The 27,712-nt window shown below is 40.1% G+C and overlaps 2 long non-coding RNA genes across 3 annotated transcripts; one reads left to right on the top strand and one right to left on the bottom strand.

Moving 5' to 3' along the window:
- Positions 1 to 7,236: 7,236 nt before the first annotated feature.
- Positions 7,237 to 10,573, bottom strand: LOC138159053 (uncharacterized). Of its 2 annotated transcripts, none has more exons than XR_011167785.1 (3): positions 10,437 to 10,573; positions 8,094 to 8,218; positions 7,237 to 7,440 (listed from the first exon to the last, which is right to left on the bottom strand). It is a non-coding gene; the product is annotated as an uncharacterized lncRNA (long non-coding RNA). The 2 variants fall into 2 exon arrangements; XR_011167786.1 differs by having other exon boundaries at positions 10,313 to 10,440.
- LOC138159054 (uncharacterized) lies at positions 10,506 to 26,871 on the top strand. The gene is made up of 3 exons (XR_011167787.1): positions 10,506 to 10,629; positions 25,877 to 25,966; positions 26,539 to 26,871. It is a non-coding gene; the product is annotated as an uncharacterized lncRNA (long non-coding RNA).
- Positions 26,872 to 27,712: the final 841 nt, after the last annotated feature.

The following is a 27,712-nucleotide window of genomic DNA, read 5'->3' on the forward strand; positions in this document are numbered from 1 at the left end:
TTTTTATGTATAATCAGCACCTAGAATAGTGCTTGGCACATAGTAGGCATTTAATAAATGTCCATAATATTTACTACTACAAGCAGAGTGACTAGAGTATTTGATTTAGAATCAATAGTTGTTTTGTTGTTTAGTCATTTTCAGCCACGTCTGGTTTTTCATGACCCATTTTGGGGTTTTCTTGGGGAAGATACTGGAGTGGTTTGCCATTTCCCTCTCCAGCACTTTTTATAGATGAAGAAACTGTGGCAAACAGGGTTAAGCGACTTGCCCAGGGTCACACAACTAGTAAGTGTCTGAGGCCAGATTTGAACTGAGATTTTTCTGACTCCAAATCTAATACTCTATCCACTGTACCACTTAGCTGCCTCTGGAATCAATAGGCCTGAATTCAAAATCTGTGTCACCCTGGGCAAGTCACTCAACCCTCTCAGCCTCGGTTTTCACATCTATAAAATGGGAGTAATAATAGCACTTACCTCCCAGAAGTGTGAGAATTAAATGAAATAACATGCATCAAATACTTTGTAAACCTTCATGCACTATATAAATGCTAGCTATTATTATTGTAACTTGAATTGATCTTAACTTCTCTTTACCTTAGTTTCATCGTCTTTAATAAGGACTAAGTGACCTCTAAAATGCCTTCTAGCTCTAAATCTTTGTTCCTATATCTTCTACTCCTTCAGCATAGAGATTAGAGGGGAGAATGTGTCAGAGACACAGATTTTGGCTAAATGTAGAAGTACAGGTAAAGATCTACGTAGACTCTAGAGATCATTGAAGATATATGACTCCCCCAAGGTCCGTCAGGAACAATACTAATACTATACTAGTATTTACATAATAGCTAGCATTTACATAACCTTTTAAGGTTTGCACATCACTTTACAAATATCTCATTTTATCCCCACTGATTCTAGGAAGTGCTATTATTGTACCCGTTTTATAGATGGGGAAACTAGGGTAAATAAGAGGGTAGTTGCTTGCCCAGGGTCACACAGCTAGTAAATATCTGAGGCTGGATTTGAATTTAGGTCTTCTTGACTCCAGATGAGTTCTATCCTCTATGCTATCTAGCTGCAAAACAGACAAGGTAAGATTTGAACTTGGGTCCTTCAAGTCTAAATCTAGCATTCTTTCCAAATTCTATTTTGTAATAACTTTTTAATCAGACTGTCCAACATTGTAAGGAATGGTTCAGTGAGGAGTCTTGTGCTCTGATATGGAAGATATTTAGGTAGAGGTCATATGAGTTGTCTTTTAGGGTTAGCTCAGCAAGGAATCCTGCTTTGGGTAAAGGGTTGGAGTAGCAAACTTCTGGGTAGCTAGGTTGTACAGTGGATAGAGCACTGGGCGTGGAGTCAGGAAGACAGCATCTTGAGTTCAAATCCTTCCCAACTGTGTTAGCCTGGGAGGTCACTTAACCCCGTTTGCCTACATTTTCTCATCTGTAAGCTGGAAAAGGAAATGGCAAACCACTCTGGTTTTTTGCGAAGAAACCCCCAAACGGGATCACAAAGAGACAGACCTGACTGAAACAACAGCAGCAAACATCTAAAGGCTGTTCCTACTAAGACTCTACGGGAATGTCCAACGCTTGTTGTTACTGCTTTGTGGTGCATGCAAAGGATAAATCATTCAGACTCCTTAACACCACATCTTCAATAGGGCTGGGCAAACTCCTCAAAACAGATTGGATAAATTATCATAATGCCAAATGAATGAGTTAGGACAAAAGGACCATGATTTCTAACTTCTTACTCCATCCCAAATCCTGAGAAAAGACTAGAGGAGAAAAGGAATGAAAGGAAAAGGGAAGGAGAAGATGCATAACCTGAAAGAGGAGGATCTGTGGAGCCAAAGTTGAGAGGGACACTTTGGAAGTTATCAACATCACGACTCACACTTACAAAGCATTTAAAGTATATACAGTTCTTTTCTGGCAGCAACCCTAAAAAGTACTATTAAGTGTGATTATCTTCCATTATTACAAATGAGAACACTGAGGCAGGAAGAGGTTAAATGATTTACTCAGGGTAACATGCTAAGTAAATGTCTGATGTAGAATTTGAACCCAGATCTCCTGACTGGATTGTACCACAGTCTCCTATGCCATACTTCTATCTTCATTAAGCTAAGAAGGGAGTTTGGAGATCAGAAAATTGACCAAATAAAGTAACAGGAATTTCCAGAAATGAAATGACTCATCCAAAGTCACATCAATCAATTTTTATTAGTGCCCACTATATTCCAGGTACTGTGCTAAGCACTGGGTCACCAGACTTCCAGTCTAATGCTCTTTCTTCTAAAACTTAGCTGTGCAGAATTGAAACCAGACAGAAGAAGATTTTCATTCAGGCTGCCTCACTTTGCTGTTTCCTCTCTCCTACCAAGAAAATTGCAGGTTCTCTCACCAACCACCAACCACCATTGCCCCTAGGGCTCGACCATTCTTAGGAGGGAACCTTGGAACTGTAACCCTGTGGCAGAGCCAAAACCAGATGCTTCGATGGGGCTGGAATGAAGCCATTTGCCTCTGTGGTTTCTCCCCTAAGCCATCTTTGCTATTCTCTTTGGGGAGCAGATATGTTCTCATTCAGGACAGTTAAAGCCAGATCTTGCATACCAACCAATGCCATTGTTTTTTCTTTTCCATTATTCTTAATATTCTCTTATAGGAAGTAAGGGAACAGGTATTTATTGTCTACCACATACAAATATTACCTCATTTGATCCTCACAATGATCCTGGGAAGGGTAGTATCAGTATTTTCTATAATTTGTAGTTGAGGACATTGAGAGAGACAGAAGTTTAGTGTCTGGCCCAAGTCCACACAGCTAGTAAGATACTGAGGCTGGATTTGAACTCAGGTCTTTCTGACTCTATCCATTGCACCCCCTATTTGTGAAGAACTTGGACTAATCATCTCTACTATCATCTCCATTTCCCTTTGCTGTGACCTGAGAAATTATCAATTACAAAAGGGAATTCATTAAGAGGGATACAGTATAGCATATTTGTCTTGGAACCAAAAAGACTTGGGTTCAAATTCTGCCTCTGATACATTGAAAAAGCACAAAGATATATTCGATGTGTAACAGTTGTGGATCTCCAGCCTCCAGGAAGGGGTGGGTTGGGAACATCCTCTCTTGTCTCTTCATTTGAGCCTTATTTGATCTTTGTCTTTTCGTTACATTTACTTTTGATTTTTTTCAATGTCATTTTTCCATTGACATTGTTGCAGTAACCATGTATATTGTTTTCTTTGTTCTGCTTACTTTACTTTGTATCAGTTCATAGTTATCTTTTTATACTTCTCTGTATGCATCACACATATGATTTCTTATAGCACCATTAATATTCCATTATATTCATGAACAACAATTTGTTTAGTCACTCCCCAATTGATGGGCATCTATTTTATTTCCAAAAATTAGCTTAGCACAAAAAGTGCTGCTACAAATATTTTGGAGCCTATGAGGCCTTTCTCCTTATTGATGGCTACCTTGTATAGCATAAGTCCACTAAAAGAATTTCTGGTTCAAAGGGTGTGGACTTTGAATTCACTTAATTTGCACAATTCCAAATTGCTTTCCAAAATGGAATATGGTATAAGGTATTATTCTAAGTATAATTTCTGCCAGACTTCTTTCTAGTTTTCCCAGCAATTTTTTTTAGTTAAGTAAAGAGGTTTTTTCCTATGTAATTTATGTTTTCTACTTTTTCAAATACTGGACTATGGAGTTCCATTGATTCTATATCTCCCTTGTATACTCTATTACATTGAGCCATCTCTCTTTTTTCAACCATTGTTATTGCTGTTCAGTCATTTTCAGTCATGGCCTACTCTTCATGACCCTGTTTGGGGTTTTATTGGCAAAGATAGCAGAGTGGTTTACCATTTCCTTCTCCAATTCATTCTACAATGAAGCAACTGAGGCAAACAGGGTTAAGGGACTTTCCCAGTGTCACATAGCTAGTAAGTGTCTGAGGCCAGATTTGAACTCAGGAAATGAGTCTTTCTGACTCCAGGACCCTTACTCTGTCCATTGCCCCACTTAGCTGCCCTTCTTAACCAATACCAGATAGTGTTGATGACTGCTGCTTTATATTATAGTTTGAGGTCTAGAAGGGCTGTTCCTCCTTTCTCCCTTCTTTTCATCATTTCTCCTGTACAAGGTCATTTTGAAGGATTTTTACCAACCCTGGGGAGTTCAGGAAAGCTTTGTCCAAGAGGTGGTGCCTGAGGGGAGCTTTGAAGGAAACTAAGGATTCGAAGAACTGGGAGAGAGGAAGGAGTGAGTTCCAGGAATGGGGGACAATGTAGAGAAGCTTGGAAATGGAGGTTGGCATGTCATGTGTGAGGATGGGCAAGAAAGACACATCATCTGGACTGAGGAAGGCGTGAAGGGTTCAGTGTGTAAGGCAACTGCAGACAGGTTGTGAGGGCTTTAAATGACCAACAGAAGAGTTTGCAGTTGATCCTAGGGGGCCTAACTGCCTACAATACACATCTCCCACCTCTGCCCATCCCATATGGCTGCAAAGCTTTCCTTCTTTGACTCTGACTCCCAGCTTCCTTTGCTTCCTTCAAGACAGGTCAAATTCCACTTTCTGCAGGCCTTACCTAATCAACCCAGCTGCTGGCACCTTCCCTCTGAGATCACTTTCCATGTATTTATCTTGTGTGTACAAGGTTATTTACATATTGTCTCCCCCATTAGAATGGGATCTCCTTGAAGGCAAGATATGTGTTTGTGTCCTTTGCATCCCAAGCACAGTGCCTACCACATTGTAAGCATCTAGGGAACACTTGCTGACTGCTTTCCAGAGTCAAGGGAGGCAGTGGGCCATGTTGAACATAGAGTGTGGCATGGTCAGACCTGTGCTTTAGGTCATAAAGAAATAGAAAGAACTTCAGAGGGCAGCTTGTCCAGTCCCTCCCCCCACCTCTTTATTTTACACATGAAGAAACTAAGGTTCAGGGGGGTTATATCTGTCCACATTCATAGACGAAATAGGCACCAGAGCTGAGATTCAAACCCATGCCCTCTGGATCCAAAGCCACTTTCCCCTATTCCACACTGCCTCCCTATCACTTTGGCAGCCGTGTGGAAAGGAGATAATTCTCCACCTATTCTTGAGGAGCAGCTACTTCTGCTGGTAGAATTGCCAAATGGGACATATGTATGTGGTGTGTGTGTGTGTGTGTGTGTGTGTGTGTGTGTGTGTGTGTGTGAGAGAGAGAGAGAGAGAGAGAGAGAGAGAGAGAGAGAGAGAGAGAGAGAGAGAGAGAGAGAGAGAGAGAGAGATAAGAGATGCTGGTATGCCAAGGGTACTAGGTACAAACTACTGGCAGAGACAAGTCTGTAAGGCCAGGGATGTATGCGATGGCAAATATTTAACTACCAATTCTCTTTCAAAAAAATATACACTTTTAAGTTTATAGTGCATTATCAACATTTTCTCCAATGCTCTCTTAAGTCTAGAAAATCAGCAAAACAATAAATCAAGTCCTGATTTATAATATTTGCTGATGTCATAGTCATAAACGTTCATACTGAAAATTTAACAATCAGCTCTCTTGGGCAAATAGGAGTGACCTCCTGAATGCTTCAGTAAGCAGTGTGCCAGGTGGCAACCACCTTTGAAATTGAACAGGAAAGGCTTCAAGATGGGTAGGCTGATCTTCATCTACGGGCTAGGTAGCCCTGCCCATACCCAAGGAGACCAATGTACCCATTGCCATTTAACCCTGAAATGTGTAGTTGGCCAGGAATTTGTCTTTGGGACCCAGCTTTACTCCTTTTGGCCTGTAACTCCATGTCCACTGGAGGGCCAGTCTCAAAGACTTCTGGTTTGAATAGATAAGATCAAATCTGTCTCAAGCCCTGGAAAAAGGATGATTTTCCTCCCCTTCCTTGGCCCCCAGTAGCTTTAGAAAATAGTACTCTTGCTACATACTAGTTGCCAGGGAGCATACAAAGGCTATGTTAGAAAGATCCCACGATCTCTGATCTCATCTTTTTTGCTACATGCATTAGGGAGGGAGGTTGGAGGCCCCAGGGAGCATGAGATTGGGAGATAGGAAAGTAGGAAAATTGCATTCCAGGAAGTGAAGGGAATCGAGGACCCTGAGGCCTATGTGTCAGAGAGAGCCCTGAGGAGGCTGAATGAGAGAAAAAACCAACCCAGTTAGTATTTATTCAGTGTGTGCCATGTGACTATACTGGGCTAGGTTCCGTGAAAGAGTCAGGAACCTCAAACTTGTCTGTTCCTCTTTGTCATCCAATCCTTGTTGCTAATGAAAAGGGGTGGGGGTGTTTGTGCAAACAAGGAACCATGCCTGGTTTTTGGCTTGCAAGGAGACACAGGATGAACACCTGGGTGATTAATTAATTCATGTTAAATTAAAAAGGGATGATTTGATGGTGGACCTAAGGCCTCCAGAAGTAGCAATGTAAGGAAATTGGGGGGGGGAGCGAAAGAGAGAGGGTGAGGGGAGATGTTTATGTGATGTCCTTTCTTTCCTCACTTCCAGAAGCTGTGACTTGGTCCCTAAGGGGGAAAGAAAGCCACAGCAAACTCTAAATAAACAGTTTCCACAGCCTGAGTTTTCTCCCAGACCCCCTGATGAAAGGAGCCTGGTTAGAACAGAGGCTGGGAGGAGCCCAGTTAATATATGACAGTCATTATCAGAGGTGAGCAGGTCATTTTTAATTTCAGGAAGCAGTAGGGAACAGGGTCTCCCCCCACCCCCCAGATGCTAGTGATTTATGGATGTACAAGGAGGCTGCCCACACATGAGAAGCTAGGCTGCAGGAAGCAGCTTTGGTTTCTCAGGGATTTTGGTGCTGCTGGTTCAGCAGACGACACTAAGAAAATGGACAGAAGGAAAAATTAGTAGCCTCAAGTGGGCCTAGTTCCTCCTGTTTTCTCTTGGTGCATCCATACAATTCCTGGTGATATCTTCTATGGAAACACCTTCATTCATGGTCTGGAACAGGGGTTCTTAAGCTGGGGTCTGAGACCTCCTTAAAGGGTCAATGGAGAGGTTTCAAGGCAGTCTATAAACTTGGATGGGAAAAGGTACATCTTTATTTCAATATAATAAGTTTCCTCCATAATCCTAAATAGTTTAATTTAATTTGGGGAGGGGTGGACAACAGGCTGGCAACAAGCATTTAAAAAAAATAAAAACTATTGATTTTCACAACAAACCATGCAGTTTATATATTTTATTTTAAGCATTTAAAACATTCATCTGAGAAGGGGTCCATTGGCTTTGCCAGACTGACAAAGAGGTCCATGACACCAGAAAGGTTAAGAATGCCTGGTCAAGAGGTCCTGTCATCTCTAGGCTGATGCTATCACACATTACACAGGAAATGCAGAGCGGTTTGTACTTTCTTCATGGTTCCCAGGGCCTGGAATATGCTCGATAATAAAACAAACAGAATTAAAATGATTCATTCTGATAAACAAGATCATCCTGCAAGGGCCAGTGTGGTGTAGTGGAAACGGCACAATTCTAGCCTTCTAGAGGCTTGGGTTCTTATCCTAACTCTGTCATTAACTAGATTGATGGTCTTGGGCAAGGACTTGTCCTGTCTTGGCCTCAGTTTCTCCATCTATAAAATGAGGATATTAGGCTAGACAGCCTCTGGACTCCTTACAGGTCTAAAATTCTATATTTTATACTGAACAAAAATGAAATTAATAGGGAGGACTTACTTTAAGTCTCATTTCTGAGACAAATAATGTTTTATCTTGAAGTTTCAAACTTAGATGTTTTAAACTTAAATTTTCAAATATGCCAACAGTTCCCAGTCCCATGACCTCCAGCAGTTCAATTGACCATTGAAAGACCACAATAGCGTGGACCAAGGAGAGGCAAATTGTGGTGAGCTTTGGAAGCTGGGGTATGCAGCAGCCGACTCTGCTGGCTGCTGGGAGCCAATTGTTACGTTTTCCTTGTGAGCAGTAATGCAGCAGAAATTGACAAATGTTCCGAATTCAGGCGTCATTTAACTTTTTGTTGATTTCTAGACTTATAAGGGGGCAGCAGGGTGACATAGTGGACAGAGTACCTGGCCTGGAGTCAGGAAGATTCATCTTCCTGGGTTCAAATCTGGCCTCAGAAACTTACTCACTGTGAGATCATTGGCAAGTCACTCAACCCTGTGTGCCTCAGTTTCCTCATCTGTAAAATAAACTGGAGAAGGAAATGGCAAATTACTCCAGGATCTTTGCCTAGAAAACCCCATATGGGGTCATGAAGAGTTGAACACAACAGACTTATAAAAGTGATGAGGAAAATTTTAATAATAGACTTAAAAGGATGTTCTGTGTACATTTTCTCCCCAGAGAACAAGTTACTAAATATTTATCAACACATCCCTCTGTAAAAGGTTGTGGAAGCAGTATGGGACGATGGATACCATCATTTCCACCATGAGTGATGGATTTGGTATCAGAAGAACAGGTATAAATTCTGGCTGTCCAACTTAGTACCTGTTTGACATTAAGCCTTGGACCTGTTTCTTTGTGAAATGAGAGGATTACATTAAACCACCTCTGAAGTTCCTTCCAAATCCAAACCCATGATCCCTCTTCTTTCCAAGTGATCATCTTAAGACTGGGTTCCAGGTCCAGGTCCAACTTGAAACAAAACTGATAGATACCCTATCTCTTTTTCAGAAAGCCAGGCTCCAGGAGCCAATGTTCTAACTTGATTATACCTGTTGGGGACAGGAAAGGAAGGCAAACCATATTCTGTTACATCTACTAGACAAACTGTTGTATTTTTTTTTTTGAGGGGGAAGGCGGGGCAATTGGGGTTAAGTGACTTGCCCAAGGTCACACAGCTAGTTAAGTGTCAAGTGTCTGGGGCCAAATTTGAATACAGGTCCTCCTGACTCCAGGGCTGGTGCTCTATTCACCATGCCACCTAGCTGCCTTTAATTTAAAGCAAGAAAATCTTACACATCCCATCAGAAAACGAGGATTAGTACTGGGTGTGTTGTGTCCTTCCCCATACCAGGATTCAGTCCTAGATGGCAATTCATAATCTAATATTATACAGTGGAAAGAATAATAGATTTTGGTTCAGAGCATCTGGGTTCAAATCCTGACTCTTCCACTTCAATCTACTTGACTTTGAGTAAGTCACTTAACAACTTTGGCTCTCAGTTTCCTCATCTGTAAAAGGAGGGGAATGATGTAGATGGCCTCAAACGTCCCTTCCGACCCTAAATCTTTCATCTATGACTGGTAGTCAGCTTCCCAATACCAATTTCTCTCATTGCATTCATTAAAATGTAACTTATTTGAGGATAAGGACTGTATTGCTTTTTCTTTGTATCCCAGAACAGTACCTGGCAAGGTTAAGTAGGCTTGAGGATTATTTGACTGATAGGTGGAGACTTGCCTTTAGCACCAAGCCCATCGCCCTTCCTCTGCCCCTGTCACAAATCCAGGTGTCACTGTCTAGCAGCTACCTCCCTCTTTCCTTTTTCTCCTTCTACCCTGTCTGCACACACTCCAGACCACAGACACATAGGTTTTATTCACAAATAGCAATTTAATTCAATCTGTTAAGATTCAGTACCTTAAGATGTAGAAGGCTTTGTTCTAAGTACAAGAGAATTGTGGGTAAGGATGGGTGTGTGTGTATGGGTATGTGTGTGCATGTATATGTATGTGACACACAAATACATGTATGTATGCATACATATATGTCTATATCTATATCAAAGACCCTGCTCTCTAAGAAATTACCATTTAAGGTGAATGGGAGGACAAATGCACAAATAATTATGATACAAGAGAGAATAAGGTCAACACAAAGAATTCCAGCTAATGTATTGTGAAAAATTTGGAAAAGGAAAAGACCACTTTCACCTGAAGTTAGGGCAGGGCAGGGTGAAGTCAGATCAGAGAAGGCTTCCTGGAGGAGGTGCCAATTGTAAAAGCATGGTCATAGGCTGTGGGATCATAACTTTTAGGACTAGAAGGGACCTTAGAGGTCATCATAGCCAGCCCCCTCATTTTACAGATGAGGAAACTGAAACACAGAGTGAAATGACTTGCCTGTGCCCCCCCTCCCCAGTTCATACTCATCTGAGGGAGCGTCAGAGCTCGGGCTTTTTTTGACTCTGGGTCCACCACTCCCTCTACTTTCCCATGGTTGGGGACTTGAAATAAACAAGTTACAACTACAGAAATAGGGAAACATTCTGTTCCCCACATGCCAGGCAATGGCATAAGCAAAGAAACCAAGGCGTAAGAAGGAACCTTTCCTACTGACCCCCAGCTCCCAGCTCATAAGAGATGCAGGCATCCTTTATACCCCCAGGTCAATAAAGGCAGGGAAGTGATTTCCTAAAGTGAACTCAGACAGCACCATAATCAGCCACACCAACAATGCTCACTGAGTCGAGGCCAGGGCCTTCCTGGGTCAGGCAGATGTCTCTTACTGCCCTTGTCTTCTCCGGACCATCCAACTAAGGCTGAACAGATGTCGCCTGTTTCCAAGCTGATCTCCTGTCATCCCAGCAAGCATTTTATGGGCCTTTTGCTGAGTGGATGAAGAAGGTGCCGATTTTCAGAAGCCCCTGCCAGAAAGTGAGTAATGGTTCAATGTCCTTCCAGAGAAAAACCCTGTACCAGCAAGCTCAGACAGAGAGTGGAGTCGGGGACATGTAGGGATTTGCCCCAGGCCCTGTGCACTGAACCTGCCCTGTTGATTACACAGCCAGCTGGGAGCCAAGGGGAAGACCCTTGGAACTAAGCCACTTGTCTCTCTGAAATGCTTCATTTTTTTTTTTTTAAATGAGAAAAACCATAGGGAGAATTTTAGAGTTGGAAGGAACAACCTCAGGGGTCATCTGGAGCATCCTCCCACCCACTCTGGACATCCTCTTTAAGCTTCCCTGAATGACAGCCACCTAGCTTCATACCAAGTAGGGGCTGTTTGCTTTTAGGAGAGTTTTCTAAGGTTTTGAGCTCTGGCACAGGTCTTGACAGGCATAGCTTCATGAGTCTTCTACAAAGCTGCCTTCAACTTACCTTTCCTGCCTTATTCTACATTACTCCTTTCGCATACCCTTCCTTTAGCCAAATTGTATTTCTTGTAGGTCCTTACACACAGCTTTCTACCTCGAATCTCCATACCCTTTTTTTCAGGATATCTGTCCCTCATGATAAAATGCATCCCTTCCTCCCCTCCACCTCTTACTATTTTCCTTCAAAGCTTAGTCCAAATACCACCTCCTATATGATACCTTTCCTGATCCCTGGGGCTAATGCATCTCCCTCCCAAGCCAGTGCCTTGCATTTACTTCTCTTCCATTTTATATATAATTGTCTTGCATATATGTTGTTTTCTATGATAGAATATAGGCTCCCTGAGGACAAAAACTACTTTGCTTGTTTTGTTTTGTGACCTGTCTCAGGATCCTTGCTTCTCCCTAATGCCTACCCAGTGTTTTGCCCAAAATTCATTCTCTTTTCATAATTTTCTTGCATCACTATCATTTCTTTTCCCAAATTTTCCTCTACCACCCTTATCTCTTTCTCAAATTCTTCTAGAAATTCTTATTGGGGGGGCATCTAGATTGTTCAGTGAACGGAACACTGGCCCTAGAGTCAGGAAGACCTGAGTTTAAATTCGACCTCAGACACTTAACACAGACTAGCCGTGTGACCTTGGGCAAGTCACTTAAACCCAATTTCGCTGCCTTCCCCCTCCAAAAAGCAAAAAAAAAAAAAAAAAGGGGGGGATCGTGGAATGAATACATGAAGTCTAATGGCTCATTTGGGTGTGACTGGTCATCATAGTACAAAGTTCTTAGCAGGGAATATCTAAGTCCTTTGGCAGAACTTGCGTTATCATCCCCATTTTCCAGAGAGGGAAGATGAGGCTCCTGGAGAGGACTTGACTTGCTTGTGATGACTTCCTTTGCCTTTCTGAGAAGGTCTGGTGATTAGCTCTGTGTTCAGCACATAATTAGTAGTTAATAAATGTATATTATTAATAATCAAAATTGACATTTCTATAGCACTTACTATGTGCCAGATACTGTACTAAGTACTTTGTAATTATTATCTCATTTGGTCTTGGCAACAACCCTGGGAGGTAGGTGCTATCATCATCCCCATTTTACAGATGAGAAAACTGAGGCAAACAGAGGTAAAGGAATTTCTCAAGGGTCACACAGCTAGTAAATATCTGAGGCCAAATTTGAACCCAGGACTTCCTGAGTCTGCAGTGTTACCTAGCTGCCCCAAATTGACTGACACTGAACATTTAACAACTGACTGTTATGAGGTAGGATGAGCTGGCTCCAGCATGCCCTTCCTCAAAGCTGACTGTTCCCAAACAGCAAAACATTGCTACTTATTTGATGAGTTTATGGTAGAGATACTATGAAAAAGGCATAGAATACTCTCAAGGCCAGGGAATCCCTCAAGTTCTGATTCATGCCAGTTAGCTAAACATAATCATAGGTAGCATTCATATGTTGCTTTTCATTTTGCAAAGCATTTTGTGTTATCTCCTTTGATCTCATGGAAATCACAGAATGCCAGAGCTAGAATCACTTTTTTTTTTTAATTCTAGAAATCAATAAAATCGTCCATCAAACCCTAATTTGCAGTATATTTCAGAGGAATAAATGCTGAATATTTAATTCTACTTGAAAGTTAGTACAAGCTGACTCTAGCTCACCCTTAATGTCTGGGTGGGACACTTAACCTCTTTGAGCCTCAGTTTCTGCATCTGTAAAATGGGAATAATAATAGCACCTACCTCCCAGGGTTGTTGTGAAGATCAAATCAGATAACATATGCTGCAAACCTTTAAATGTTCTTTAAATGCCAGCTTATTATTACCACAGGATTTAGAGCTGTAAGGACCTCAGAGACTTAGTCCAACCCCCTTACTGTAGGGCCTTGTCTTTTTTCACATAACTCGGGGACAAAGGGAAGAAAAATCCAGAGTGTGAAGCCTCGGGAGTTCAAGCAGTAGTTCAAGTTTCAGACAGTGTGTGCTGCTGTGTCTTACAATTGTCTCGGAGCTTCAGAACTCATGCTATTTGTTTTTCCCATGCTGCCTACAAGTCATTTGGAAGAGGGATGTGGCATAAAAAGTGCAGAGTGAACCAGAGGAAATTGCATGGTCCACTGGCCGTGTTGAAAGCTGAAAAACAGATCACTCACTTTGCAGTTTGGGTGGATTTTTGGCTGTATGGAGAGAGCCTGCAAAAATTGTAATGTAATGTATGTATGCTTTTGTAATATATCTAAAATTTAGCCTGCAAAATCTATGCAATGCACACATATGTAATATATAAAACTTAGTCTGAAAAATTCTATGTAATATCTATGTGTATGTATGTACTATATATAAATGTACATAGCCCGCAAAAGTCTGTTATGTATGTATGTATACACAAATGAAATATATCTAAAACTTAGCCTGCAAAGTACATATATGTACACACATATGTAATGTATCTAAAATTTGAGGCTGCAAATGTCTATGTAATGTATATGTGTATGTAGACATTCAGGACACACACATATCATATCATAGCCTGCAAAGTCTATGTAATATATGCAGGTATATACAAATAAGTAATATATCTAAAACTTAGCCTGAAAACTTGATGTAATATATGTATACACATGTGTGTATAACTTAGCCTATAAAAGTATATATATTATATACCTAAACATGTAAATTTAATGTACTTTATAAAACAACCTACAGACCTGTGTATAATGTGTATCTATGCATATATTTTATATTATATATTTACACTATGTACATAACTTACAAAAATGTATGATACATGTATGAATACATATATACTTATATTCATATGTATATTATATGTAAACAACATGCAAATATATAATTTATATATATACATATAGTAGCACTATTTCATATAATATATACTATATTTTGTAATGTATATATTACAGCATTTAATAGGTATTTAAATGTTATATGTACATGCACAGACACATGCATATATACATATACTTACATATGCATGTACTTCTATTTATACATGAGTCTACATATACATACACATGTGTACATATATAAACATATACAGACACAAATGCATGTATGTAATCTATGTAAAAATCTTAAATGCTACAATAATTTAGAAATCACTCTCTGTTAACATGGCAAATGTACCAAGATAGGTATTTCATGCTATGTAGGTTTGTGGAATTTATTGATTTTTTTTTTCTAAGTGGGTCTTGACTGTAGGTAAAAGACCCAGCCAGATATTTGAACTCTTGTTCTCAGCTGAAGGCAATTGTCTAATTCTTCCTCCTCGGGTTTCTTCTTGTTTCCTGCCTGATTTCAAGCCAAGCCTCATCAGGCAGGCCAGGGCGAGGCTTTGTCCAACTCCTTCCTTTGCCTAGAGGCCCAATAAACGTGAACATTTGGTTTGGATGGAAGGCTCACAAAAAAAGTTACATCTCTGATCTAAGGAAATCCATTTCTTGTAAGGTTTGACCTTTTTCCAATTCCTACGTTGGGACAAACTGATAGAATCATAGAGCTTGAGGAAGAGGCAACCTCACGGGCCCCCCATTTTACAGATGAGGAGACCAAGGACCAGGCTGGTCAAGTGATGTGGCCAAAGTCACCTAAGCAGCACGTGTCACAGGGCATCCTCTGATACCACAGCTTGCTCTTCTGAACCATTCTGCCTACCTTTCAGAGTTTTTCTTATGGACCTAGAAGAAAAAAAAAACTGATATGAAACCCCAGGATAAAAATTCAATTGAGCTAAGACTCATGTTGCGATGCTTTATTTGTTGACATTAATTTAAATATAAAGATCTACAAATGAAGTTTAGTTATACATATTGATATTCAATGTTAAGTCTTTAATAAAAATCTTTCTTTAAAGTTGACCTGGAATGGTCATAAAAGATTTTCTGGCACTTGATGGGTGGTTGGTGAATACTCAGTTTAGGGTCACACTAATTTCTTTAATTTGTTTTTTTTTTTTGTATCATCTTTATTTCTGAATGTATCCCTCTTCTCTCCTCTGCCCTCCCCAGTGAGCCATCCTTTGTAACAAAGAAGAAAAAAAAGCAAAAATGCAATTCAGCAAAACCAACAAATCGATCAATTGTGTTGGGACAGTATATGTAGCAATCCACATCAGTAGTCCCCCACCTCTGCAAAGAAGGGAAGGAGACACATTTTCTTAAATTTTTTTTCCAGGGCCTTGCTTGTAGACCAGCTCATTTCTGTAGAACCTATGATGTTTTTCCCCTAGTGCTTTTCCTTGGGCTGTCATTAATACCGCCCCTTCCTTCATATGAATGGCATGCTGACCAGCAGCAATACATTTTTCCCATTTGCCAACAGTTCTGTTTCCAAGAGGGTAAGTGATTTCGAGGTTAAAGAGTTTTGCTTATACAGCACTATGCAATGAGAGAAGTGTCTTTTGATATTATCCCTTAAATTACAGCTTTTTTTATTAAAAAAAATAAGATTTGCAGCTGAACAGTACTAATATACTTCTTTTACAGGGGGGAAACTGAGGCTCAGTGAGTGCAAGTGTTTTGTACAAGGTCACACCATTAGCAAGTATCTGATCTGGGATTCAAACTCAGGTCCTTTAACTCCAAATTCAAAGTTCTTTTCACTAGACCAAGTGTCTTTTCCTAAGTAGATGGTCAATATACCTAGCATTATCAATTGGGTAAGTGTGAACATATTCCTCTCACAAAGAGTACAGCATAGTACAAATCATAATGAACCAAGAGGTTCAGTTGTCTCCTTTGACACTAGTTACGTGACCACACGGGCAAGCTGCTCCCTTTCTATAAGCCTCAGTTTCCTCCTCTGTAAAATGGGAGTTAGCAACAGTATAGTGTCCTTTTCATAGACCTAAAAAAAGAAAAGTCCTTTTCAAGACCTAAGCTGAACTCTGGCTCTGATGTATTGTTGCTTGGGGAGTTTTTATATGACCTCTAGCAGGTTATCCTTTCCTCATCAGCAAAATAAAGGGACTGTATTTCTAAGGCTCTTTCTAGCTCTAACAGTAGAAACATAGAAAATATCACTGAATAAGTCAGAAGACCTAGGCTCAAGACCCAACTCGCCTATTGGTTTTTCTAACTCCTTTGGCAAGGTATGGTAGGATGTGAGCAGTGATGTGCTGACAAATGTTTAACAACAGGCTCCCCAAGAGGAAAATGTACATAAAATACACTTTTAAAAAAATTGGAGGAAATCAGGGTCAAGTGACTTGCCCAGGCTCACACAGTTAGAAATTATCTGAGGTCACATTTGAACTCAGGTCCTTGTGACTCCAGGGCTAGTGTTCTATCTACTGTGCCACCTAGCTGCCCCACAATACACTTTTAAGTTTTATCTACACTATTAACATTCTCTCTATCATTTTTTAAGTCTAGAAATCAACCAAACAATAAATCAAGGCCTGATTTATAGCATTTGCCAATTTATGAGATATTCATACTAAAAATTTAACAACCAGCTTTCCAGAACCCATTCGAGCCTGACTCCAACATTCCCCTAAATGTGAGTAGGATTCAAACTCATATCTCCCCAGTCCAAACCTAGTCCTCTTGCCATCACTTCACTTTAATTCTAGAGTGGAGAATCATTTCTTTGAATGGCAGTTGTTTAATGAAACAACTGCATCAGGCACATACTTCAATTAAAGCCCAGCGACTTAAAGCCCAGAGTAAAGGGCTCTCAGTGAGCTGTGTTTGAATGGCAGGATTTCCACACTCCCCTAGAAAGTGGAGTTCCTTACAGAGACAGACTCCTTTTTATAGCCTCTGGCTCCACCCTAATGAGCAATTAACCCCAGCTGAGCCCAGCCTCTGGTAATCATGCCTCCCAGAGAAGACACCTGTTCAGGGTTTTCTCTTGATCCAGAGGCTAGAGTCCTTTCTGATGTCAATTACAGGGTGGGTCTCACTGGATCCCCTTCCCTCATCACTGGGTGGGATAGCTCTTTAAGTCTTATCAGTGAGAGGAAGGAAACAATCCCCAGTGCCATACTGCTAACATCAAGCAAAGAAGGAGCCCAGGTTTCCTTTCAAAAAATTCATTCTAAGCCTAGGGAGGCAAAGAGTGAGGGAGAATACTTGTGTTGTGTTAGAGATGAGAGAGTAAAATGGTGGTCCTTGCCCACAACCATTTACGATATAATTGCAAATCTTGTATCAGGGCTCCTTACACACATGGAGAAGCAGGTGTAGTTGAGGGAACTCCTCATTTCTCTAGCTCATTAGCCCCACTCAAGATAATTTGGGAAACTCAGTAGCTGACATCACCACCAGGATGTAGTAAACAGCTCCCCTTATAAGCACACAGGCTGGCAAGGTATGAACGGGTTTATCTGTAGGTCAAGCAACACAAAACTTGTATCAGGGCCTGTTAAAAATAATATCACCCATTCATGAGAAACTCTTCTCTAGAGGCCTATGGCACTTAAAGTATTGCCCTAGGGAGATCTCTAGCTGGGCATTCCTATGAGGCTGCTGTATCATGTCAGTAGATCTCTTCCTAGGCCCTCTTTCTGCCTGTGAAACATTTTCTTTAGTCTCTTTTAATAGCTACCTGTTTAAAGCCTTAACTGAAGTGAGGTAACCAGGGCTTTTCCCCAAAGGAACTGAAATTTAGAGGGCATGACATTTCAGACGTGCATTCTTCCAGAAGCATAGGAAAAACAGAGCCCAGAACCTAGTTAGCAAGATTAATTAGCTAAAATAGGAGGATACCAGATGGCACACATTGTTAATAACATCCGCCTGTGAGTCACTGTAGTCACTGATCTCCTGTCTCCCACTCAGCAAAGTTTGTCTTAAATAATGATCGTATTACAGTATTTTCATATCATAGGATCATGGATTGAAAGCTGGAGGAGCATCTAATCTAATCCCCCCAGTTTTCAGAAGGGGAAACTGAGAGATAAAATGACTAGTTCATATTAGTCATAGATGGCAGAGCTAGTGTCCCTGCCCCACCACTGTAAAGGTGCTTGTCATGAATCATGAAGCTGATTTGGGGTATGTTTTGTGCTGGTTGCCATGAGTGTACTGTATGGCCCTAGCACTGAAATGCCTGGTTATATTTCTGCTTCTTTTGTGTTCCTTTTTATCATTCCTCGTTAGTTTTACAATATAACTAGCAGTTCCCCACAACTTCCATCAGATGGCAGTCATTCCCTTTCTCAGGGGACCAGATCCCCATAGTTGGGAATCCTTGGCCTTCTGCATAACATCTCAAAAGTATCGTTCCAGGTACTATTCTTTCTGAAATATTCTATTAGGTATAACAGTGCAGTAGATAGAGTGCTGAACCCGGAGTCAAAAAAAGCAGATTACAAATCTAGCCAACAATACTTACTAGCTGTGTGACCCTGGGCAAGTCATTTAACCTTCCTCAGCCTCAGTCTCCTCATTTGTAGAATGGAGGTAATAAGAGAACCTGCCTCCCAGGATTATTGAGCATAACATGAGATCATATTTGTAAAACACCTTGCAAACTACATATGCTAGTTATATATTAACATAGCAAGCTACATGTTACTAACTAGATACATATCTTACTACTATATTGGCTACATATGTTACTAGGTACATCAATGCTAATTACATTTATTACTCAGTAAATAGGTTACATATGAATGTATAGTCAATACCAAGGGAAAAAAGTGAGGTGTGTAAGAGTAATTCTACAGTTTGGTGAATGCTACATGTTCATATGTTACCTAGAAATATGTTTGAAAGTGTCTTATCAGATGTGTGCTGGCAAAGGTTTAACAACTGACTCCTCAAAAAAAAAAATGTACGCACAATAAACTTTTGAGACGAACACCTTCTCCATCATTTTCTTAAGTCTAGAGAATCAACCAAACAAAATGGTCCCTGATTTGTAGCATAGTCCAATATGTGAGGTATAAATGGTCACATTGAAAATTTAACAATTGGCTTGCTAGCCAGTCTTAGCCAACTCAGCACATCTCTATGTTCAGTCCTCTTTGAATTACTCTATGTTGTGGTCTCCATGGTCTCATGCCTCACCCACAGAACTCTACATAACCCAACTCTATATAATCCATCATAAAAATCTGTTTGGGTTAAAATATTGTGTTAAGAAATACATTATTAAATGTAAATTTGTTATTGTTATTCATTTCTTTCTGATTCTTCCTGACCCAATTTGGGGTTTTCCTGGCAAAGATACTGGAGTGGTCCACCATTTACTTCCCCAACTCATTTTATAGATGAAGAAACTGAGACAAACTGGGTTAAGTGACTTGCCCAGGGTCACACAGCTAGTAAGTGACTGAACTCAGGTCTTCTTGACTCCAATGGTGCTTGACAGACCAATGGTGCTCTGTCCACTGCACCACCTAGTTACTAAATATATTTACTAAAATTTGATTCATTTCAGCAAGCATTTAAAGGACCTATTATGTGCAAGGCATCAATAAATACACACACACATATATCTATAAAGAAAAACAAAAATTTAGCTGTTACCTTTCTAAATTTTACCAAAGGGGTATAATATATGAACAGATAAATAAATCAGAGCTAAGAAGGACCTAAGCAATTATCTAGTCTAGGGGTTCTTAATTTAGGGGAACATGCATAGATTTCAAAGGGGTCTGCAAACCTGGGTGGGAAAAATGCACATCTTTATTTCAATGTAATTCGTTTCCTTCAAAATCCCATGTATTTGATTTTATGCATTTAAAAACATTATTCTAAGGAATCCCTAGGCTTCCCAGAGTGCTAAAGGGATCCGTAATACACAAGAAAGGTTAAGACCCTTGGCTCTAGTTCAACCCCTTATACGGTAGACTAGGAAACCAAGGCACTAGAATCTGAAATTCTTCAAAGTCAGACAGTCAGCTAGAGGCAGAGATGTTCCCAGGTGTCCTATGTCTCAGTTCACTATGCTTGCCATTGGGCTCTGATGTTGTTCATTTGTCTCTTTGGCATGAAATAGTGAAGTCTGATGAGTGGGTTCTTCTACATTCTGGATTCTTAGCTTTTGAGGTGTCATTACCCCCTTTGCTGCCTTGTGAAGCCAATCTAATCCAATCAACATTCATTAGGCAACTACTGTGGGTCAGGCACTGTGCTAAACTAACGGACCTCCTCTTAGAATAAGGTTTTTAAATGTATGATATAAAATACATAGCATTGCAAAGGAAAGCAATTATACTAAAACATATAGTATAATTTTTTTTCAAAGGTTCATGGACCTCTGATAAAGAATCTCTGTCGTGGCAGCTAAATGGTGCAGTGAATAGAGAACTGACCCTGGAATCAGGAGGAACTGAGTTCAAATCTAGCCTCAGACACTTGACACTCCCTACTAGCTGTGTGACCTTGAGCAAGTCACTTGACCCCAATTGCCTTGCCTTCCCTCTCCAAAAAAAAAAGAAAGAAAAGAAGAAGAATCCCTGTGTCAGTGGCTCCAGTTTCAAGCCCTGCTGTGAAAGCTTATGCTTGCTGCTTACATAGACCTAAGTTACCCTAGCCAGAGTACAAAGCCAGTCTGAGATCCAGCGACACTGATCTCCATGCTCTTTTTCCAACAGAACGTTCCATTTTCTAACTCCAGGAATTTTTTGCTGGCTATGTTCCACACCTAGAGTTCTGTCCTCCCTCATCCTTAACCTCCCAGCTTCTCTGGCTTCCTTCAGACAAGTCCTGCCTTCTGCAAAAAGTACTTTCACAGGCCTTCTTAATCTTAGTGGCTTCCCTGAGACTACTTCCAATTTATCCTGTCTATATCTTGTTTGTACAGAGTCATTTGAATTTCTCTTCTATTGACTGTGAGTTCCTTGAAAGGAGTTGGCATTTTCTTTTGGAGGGGGGAAGGCAAGGCAATTGGGGTTAAGTGACTTGCCCAAGGTCACACAGCTAGTAAGTGTGTCAAGTATCTGAGACTGGATTTGAACTCAGGTCCTCCTTGACTCCAGGGCCAGTGCTGTATTCACTGTGCCAAGCAGTTGACTTTTTTGGCTGTCTTTGCATCTTCAGTGCTTAGAACAGTTAGGGATACTTATAGTAGGTGCTTAATGAATGTTGATTGTATTGGTTAGATTGGATTGGCTTCACCAGGCAGCTAAAGGGAGTGATGACTGTACAGAGGTCAATAACCTTGAATGTAGAAGAATCCACCCATTAGACTTCACCATTTCATACCAAAGAGACAAAGGAACATGTCAGAACAGTGACAAGCACAGTGAAGACAGGACACCTGAATTACACAATTCCATCTCTGCCATTAACTTACTCTCTGACTTTGAACAAATCATTTCAGTTCCCAGTGCCTTAATTTCCTTGTCTGCATTATGTAAGGAGTTGCTGACTGACTGATCAGTAGGAAGAGAGGAGAGTAAGGGCTTAAATCTAGTAGGGATAGGAGAAAATTCATTTGCAGAGCATTTGATTATCAAGAGCCAGGAAATCAAGAACCATGTGAGAGCACAGAGTGGAAGACCCAATGTATCTGACAACAGGAGGACTTTTTTCTTCAATTTTTCAATTTATGTTCTAAAGTTTTATGTCTTCTATGTTTATGTGTCCTTATCTACAAAATGGCCATGAAATTCCTGCATTATCTACAGACTTGCTGTGAGGAAAGTGCTTTGTAAACCTTAAAAGCCTAGAGAAATGTGAGTTATGATTATTATTTAGTATGAAGAAAGGCTGAATGAGATCTATTACAAAGCAAGGTTGGATTCAACTCTAAGCATACTGTTTAGTAGCGTAATTTGAAGGGGGTTTAAAGTCCTCCCCTCCTTACTCCTTAAGTGTCTTTTCCACTGTTTCTGAAATGTTCAACATAAAAATCAGTTTTCTGCGTCTTAACATTATATTAAGAAAGACTTTTAAAATGGAAATATGTCAGGGGAGGCTAGGTGGAGCAGTGAAGAGAGCACCAACCCTGGAGTCTCGAAGACCTGAGTTCAAATCCGGCCTCAGACACTCGACACAGTTACTAGTTGTGTGACCTTGGGCAAGTCACTTCCCCCCTCCAAAAAAGAAGAAAAATGTAAATATGTCACTTCAATTGAATTCAATTCAACAAGCATTTAAGGGAACTACTATGCACAAGGCATCATACATTCTGATGATATAAAAAGAAAAACAAAACATTTTTCCCCTGACTTCAAGGAGATTACATGCTACAAGGGTTATACTGCAGAAATCGATAAATGAATTCAAGACAATTTGAACAGGTACAGCATAATAAAAGTTAGGAGAAAGAGGAAAGGCTTTCTGTGGGAGGTGGCATCTGTGGGAGGTGTGTTAATTCTCAGAGGTGGACATAAGGAGAGAGAATTTGGATAGCCTGGGCACAAGGATAGAGATAGTGACTGAATATTGAGTTTGGGGAGCAGCAAGTTGATCTGTTGGACTGGAATAGAGAGTGTGTAGGATAGTGATATGAAATAAGTTTTAAAAGGTAGTATAGAATCAGTTTATGAAATACTTTTCATACCAAGCTGAGAAGTGTGTATTTTACCTGAGAAGCAATAGGGAACCACTGCAGGTTCTTGAGCAGAGGAGTAATGTGTTTTCAGAAGATGATCTTTGCAAATGTGTGTAGAATGGAAAGGAGAAAGACTGGAAACAGAAAGTCCAGTTGAGAAGCCATTGACATAGTTCAGGAAAGATGATGATGAGGACTTGAGTCAGATTAATGGACACATGAGTGGAGAGAAGGGGATGAATTCAAGGGATATTGAGAAGGGAGGCTAGGGATATTTGGGTTCATAGTTACTTATTTTCTTTAGCAGTTTCGGAAAGGAATAGCATCTCATTGAAAAGATGAAGCTTAGAAAGGAATGAGGTTATTGACTGGACAAAGACTAGGAGGCAGGAGACATTAAGTTTTGGCCCTAGCTTTACCATTAGCTAGGATATACTGACACATCACTCATATCTCTGGGCCTCAGTTTCCTTACCTGTCCAATGAAAGATTAGACTAGTTTGGTGGCTTTCAATATTCTTTGATATAAGGATCCTTTTCAACATTAAAAAACATTTTTTTTGTTCTCCCATATGACAGTTGTCATATTTTTAGTATCTGTTGATGGAAAAAATGTGTTCACAAAAAACTACTGTGAACTCGGTAATTTTTTAAAAAGAATTTGTACATTAAAATCCACAACAGCATCTATTTGAAAAATAGAAATGTATATATGTGTGAGACATGTTATTTATTCAGTCAACAGGAGGCATGTTTGCTTATTTATTGTGAATTACACTGCATATTTTGCTGGTTCTAAATAAAGGTTAAAAATGAGAATGCTCAGTGTGCATTTACATTTTATGGACCCCTTGCAATAGCTCCTCAGCCCATAGTATAAGCTAGACATGCAAGGCAGCAGGGTACAGTGGAAAGGACACAAGTTGTGAAGTCAGATTAGTTGGGTTCAAATCTCTCCTGATTCCCAGCGCCTCTGTGAATTTGGTTGTCACTTAAAATACCTAGGCCACTAGATGGCGCAGTGTATAGGGCACTGATTCTGTCTTTGGGAAGATCTAAGAACAAACAGGGCACTGAGGGGATGGAACTCGGGACTCATCTTCCACAGTTCAAATCTGGCCTCAGACACTTATTAGCTGTGTGACTCTGGGCAAGTCACTTAACCCTGTTTGCCTCAGTTTCTACCTCTGATTTGGAGAAGGAAATGGTAAACCATCCCTGTGTCTGCCAAGAAAACCCAAATGGGGTCATGAAGAGTTGGACATGACTGAAACAAATGAACAAGCAAAGCTTCACTGTGTGACCCTGGGCAAGTAATTTAACCTCTGTCTGCCTCAGTTTCCTCATCTGAAAAATGGGGACAGTAATAGCATCTACGTCTCAGTGTTGTTGTGAGGATTAAATGAAATAATAATTGTAAAGTGCTTTTCAAGCTTTAGTATGCTAAATTATTATTATTATTATTCAATTGTTTTGATTTGTATCATGTGTGGTTGGACTAGATGACTTTTGAGTTGCCTTCTAGCTTTGAAGTTAGGTGACTATAAGATCTGAAATTTCCCTTCTACCTCTAATTCTTTATTTGTACAATGCCTCTGAAGAACCAGGAGAAGGAAAGTGATTTGTAAATGTCTCTGAGTTACTGTAAGTAATCATAATCATTAACAGTTCTTTCTAAAGCACTTCACAATTTACAAAGCATTTTTTTCACAACAACACTCTACCACAGCTAGGGCAACTATTAGTGCCCCCCATCCCATAGATGAAGGAACAAAGAGTGGTGAATTGATTGGCCAAAGGTCACAGAGCTACCACATGACAGGGACTCGAACCTGGTTCTTTGGACTCCAAGAACAATGCTTTTTCCATTGCATCATGCTATTTCTTAGTACCCATTGCTATTTTACTAGGAGAAACTGGGGAGAGCGGCACTCTGGGAAGTCCTATTATAACCAAAAGAGTTGGGCGGGGGCTACTGATTGCTTTTTAAAAAAATATTTTTATAAAAGAAAAACTTGGCAGTCATTAACAAAAACTAGCATTTCCATTCAATTCAATTCAATAAATATGTATTAAGTATCTACTATGTTCCAGATACTGTTCTAAGCACTGGAGATAGAGAAAAAGAAAATCAAGAAATGGTCCCTGCCCTTACAATCTAGGAGCTTACAATCTAATGAACATATTTTGTTTATCTATCTATCTATCTATCTATCTATCTATCTATCTATCTATCTATCTATCTATCTATCTATCTATCTATCAAGAATCCTATATTTTCCATATAGAATGGCCAGAGAAGAGAGTTTACATATGAAGCCACAAAGCCACAGTATATAGTTTGCTTTTTTTTAAAACCTTAACCAACACTTTCATCTGTATCTGCTTCTCGACTCCCTTTTGCTCTCTTCTGTGTATTTTTACATTTCATTGATAGTGTTTTCTTTCTGTTCTTTTTGTCACCTTGATTAGTACGTTGCTATGTCGCCTTGAATTTAAGATTTTTCTCTCTTTGTTCACTCCTTTCTCTCAAGACACTCCATCTCCCAGCTCTATTCACTTTCAATGGCTGTGTGCCCTTGCCTAGAATTCTCTTTCTCCTCACCTCTCTGCATCCTGGCTTCCCTGACTTCCTGAGTCTCAGCTAAAGTCTCACCTTCTACAATCCTCCTTAATACTCATGCCTTCCCTCTGTTATTATCTACAGTTCACCCTGTATATATCTTGTTTGCGCCTAATTGCTTGACTATGACCTCCTCAAGAGTAGGACTATTGCCTTTTTTTATCCCTAGCATTTAACATAGTGCCTGCATATAGTAAGTCCTTAATAAATGTTTGCTGACCAACTGACTTCATATTCTGGCATTTTTTATGTTTGTGGTAAGGAGTTCACTGGATTCTGGTCACAAAGTTTCTCCATTCGATCTTGCAGATGGAAGCACATTCCTAGCTTAAAAAAAAAATCAAATAACATACTTATTTGACCATCATGACTATTTCAAATTTGATAGTGCTGTGCTGTTTTCCTGGACTTAAAGGAGCTAATAAAATTGTCCACACATTTCTGCTTTTGAATGCTTGGAGGGAGATGCAAAATTAGAACTTCAAAATTTCCCTAGGGGCCACTAGGAACCCAGGATTATCATTATCATTATTATGAGGCAATGGAATTAAAAACTATGGAACATCCAATGATGCCCTTGGATTTTCTCCTCCATAAGAAAAGGAACATGTGTGAATTTTAAATAAATAAATATCAACATATTTTGTTTTTGCATTACCATCATTACTTCCAATATCTGACCTACAGCTTTCCTTCTCCCCATCATTCAGGAATTAAATGTCACAAGGAGCATATCTTCTTTCCTTTCCTGGTCTACCGTGGAATTTTAGAGAGAAGTAATTGAGGCCCAGAGAAAAAAAGTGAGTTGCCTGAGGTCACACTGGTAGCAGAACCAAGGCCTCAGTCTCCTAAGCCAGGACTCTTTCCATTCTATTTTCTTGTCTTCTTTTATGATAACCATAGTAGTACAGATACTCTCCCTTCCTGGATTCCAGGGCCAACCCAAAGAATATTTTTTATGAAAACCATAATTTAATGATATGCTGAAATGTTGAGCAGACAATGTGAGCTATTGAAACCCAAGTGGGCTAAGTAGGGGGTGGGAGAGACATATTGAACTTGGCCATCAGTTTCTTGTCCTTTTATTTCAAATTTTGGCTGCTACAGATAGAGCAGGTGTGTTTAAGACCAGATTTTCAGAATGCTGAATAACTTGAATTTAGTTTGGGGGAAAAATCCTGTCTTTTCAGCTTTTCTTAGGAAAACATACAGCAGGATGTTTGGTCGTAAGTGACCCAAATGGCAAGTTGTCTTCCCTATTCAGCATGTTGATAATTGGGCTAATCTGTTGTATTTAAACTAGATTTAGCAACTAAGCTTTCTGCCTAATTTTTTGTTTCATTGCAACATTTCCTTTTTGTTTCCTTTTTAGGAGGAAGAAAAAACCAGGAGAACTTTCTGAAAGTAACTTTAATATCAGGCCTAACTTCAACGTCTGATATAAAATAATAACTGACATTTTTAAAGTGCTATAAGGTTTTCTCAAAGTGTTTTATACACATCATTTCATCTGATCATCACAATAACTCTGTGAATCACTAGCTATAGGTATTATACCCATTTTACAGATGAGAAAACTCAAACTGAGTAAGAACAGCATGATGAATCCTAGATTTGGGTTCAGGAAGAGGAATTCAATTCCTACCAGAGGCTCTAAACACTTGTGTGACCTGGGGTAAATCAGTTAACTTTTCTGGGAGTGTGAATAGCAAGTTCTGGCCCCAAACTCTGAGGGTCTTCCCCTCCTAGACTGATATCTTTGGGATGATAAATTGAGCCATCTTTTGTATCAATTCTTTTTATTGCGGGGGGGGGGGGGAGGGGGGGGGGGGGGGGCAGGGCAAAGGGAGGCAATTGGGTTCAAGTGATTTGCCCTGGATGGCCAAAATTGCATCTGAGATAGGATGTGAACTCAGGTTCTCCTGACTCCAAGGCCATCTAACTGCCCCCTTTGTCTCAATTACATAGCCTTTAGTCATTGGATGAGCATGGCCTCAGACAAGTAGTTAATTTAGAAAAGCCAAAGATGCCGCCTGAATCCTGGGCCATCTCCAGTTGTCCTGACCTTTGTTTTGCCATGGGACTCTGATGATTCTGGAGGAGAGATCAAGGCTGATGACTGAGCACTTCTGCCTCACTCAAATCCAATTTATGAGCAAATCAAGATATCATGCTTGTGATGTCATTGGCCCTCAACAGCAACAACAACGTCATCATCTGTAAAATGGCAAGTTTGGACTAGAGAACCTTAAAAGTAGTTTTTATCATTAATCACACAGCTAGTAAGCGTCGAAGGCTGGATTCAAAGCAAAGGATTCCCAGGTCAAAGTTCAATTCTCCAGACACTCTTTGAGAGCCCTGTGTTTTGCAGAAAGTATAATGGTTAATATTCTGGAATAATACTATTTGAATAAGGCATCCATTCCTCCCAATATCATATCACAATCTTTTCATTTTATAGGTAGTTGGATTCAGGCACTACTTGGATTTGATTTCCCCATATTGCTTTATCAAACCTAGGTTTGATTCCATTTCCATTAAGAGCC

The sequence above is a fragment of the Petaurus breviceps genome, unplaced genomic scaffold (assembly GCF_028583685.1).
Source record: "Petaurus breviceps papuanus isolate PSGF00001 unplaced genomic scaffold, PetGlider_PUasm1.0 175, whole genome shotgun sequence".
Lineage (NCBI taxonomy): Eukaryota > Metazoa > Chordata > Mammalia > Diprotodontia > Petauridae > Petaurus > Petaurus breviceps.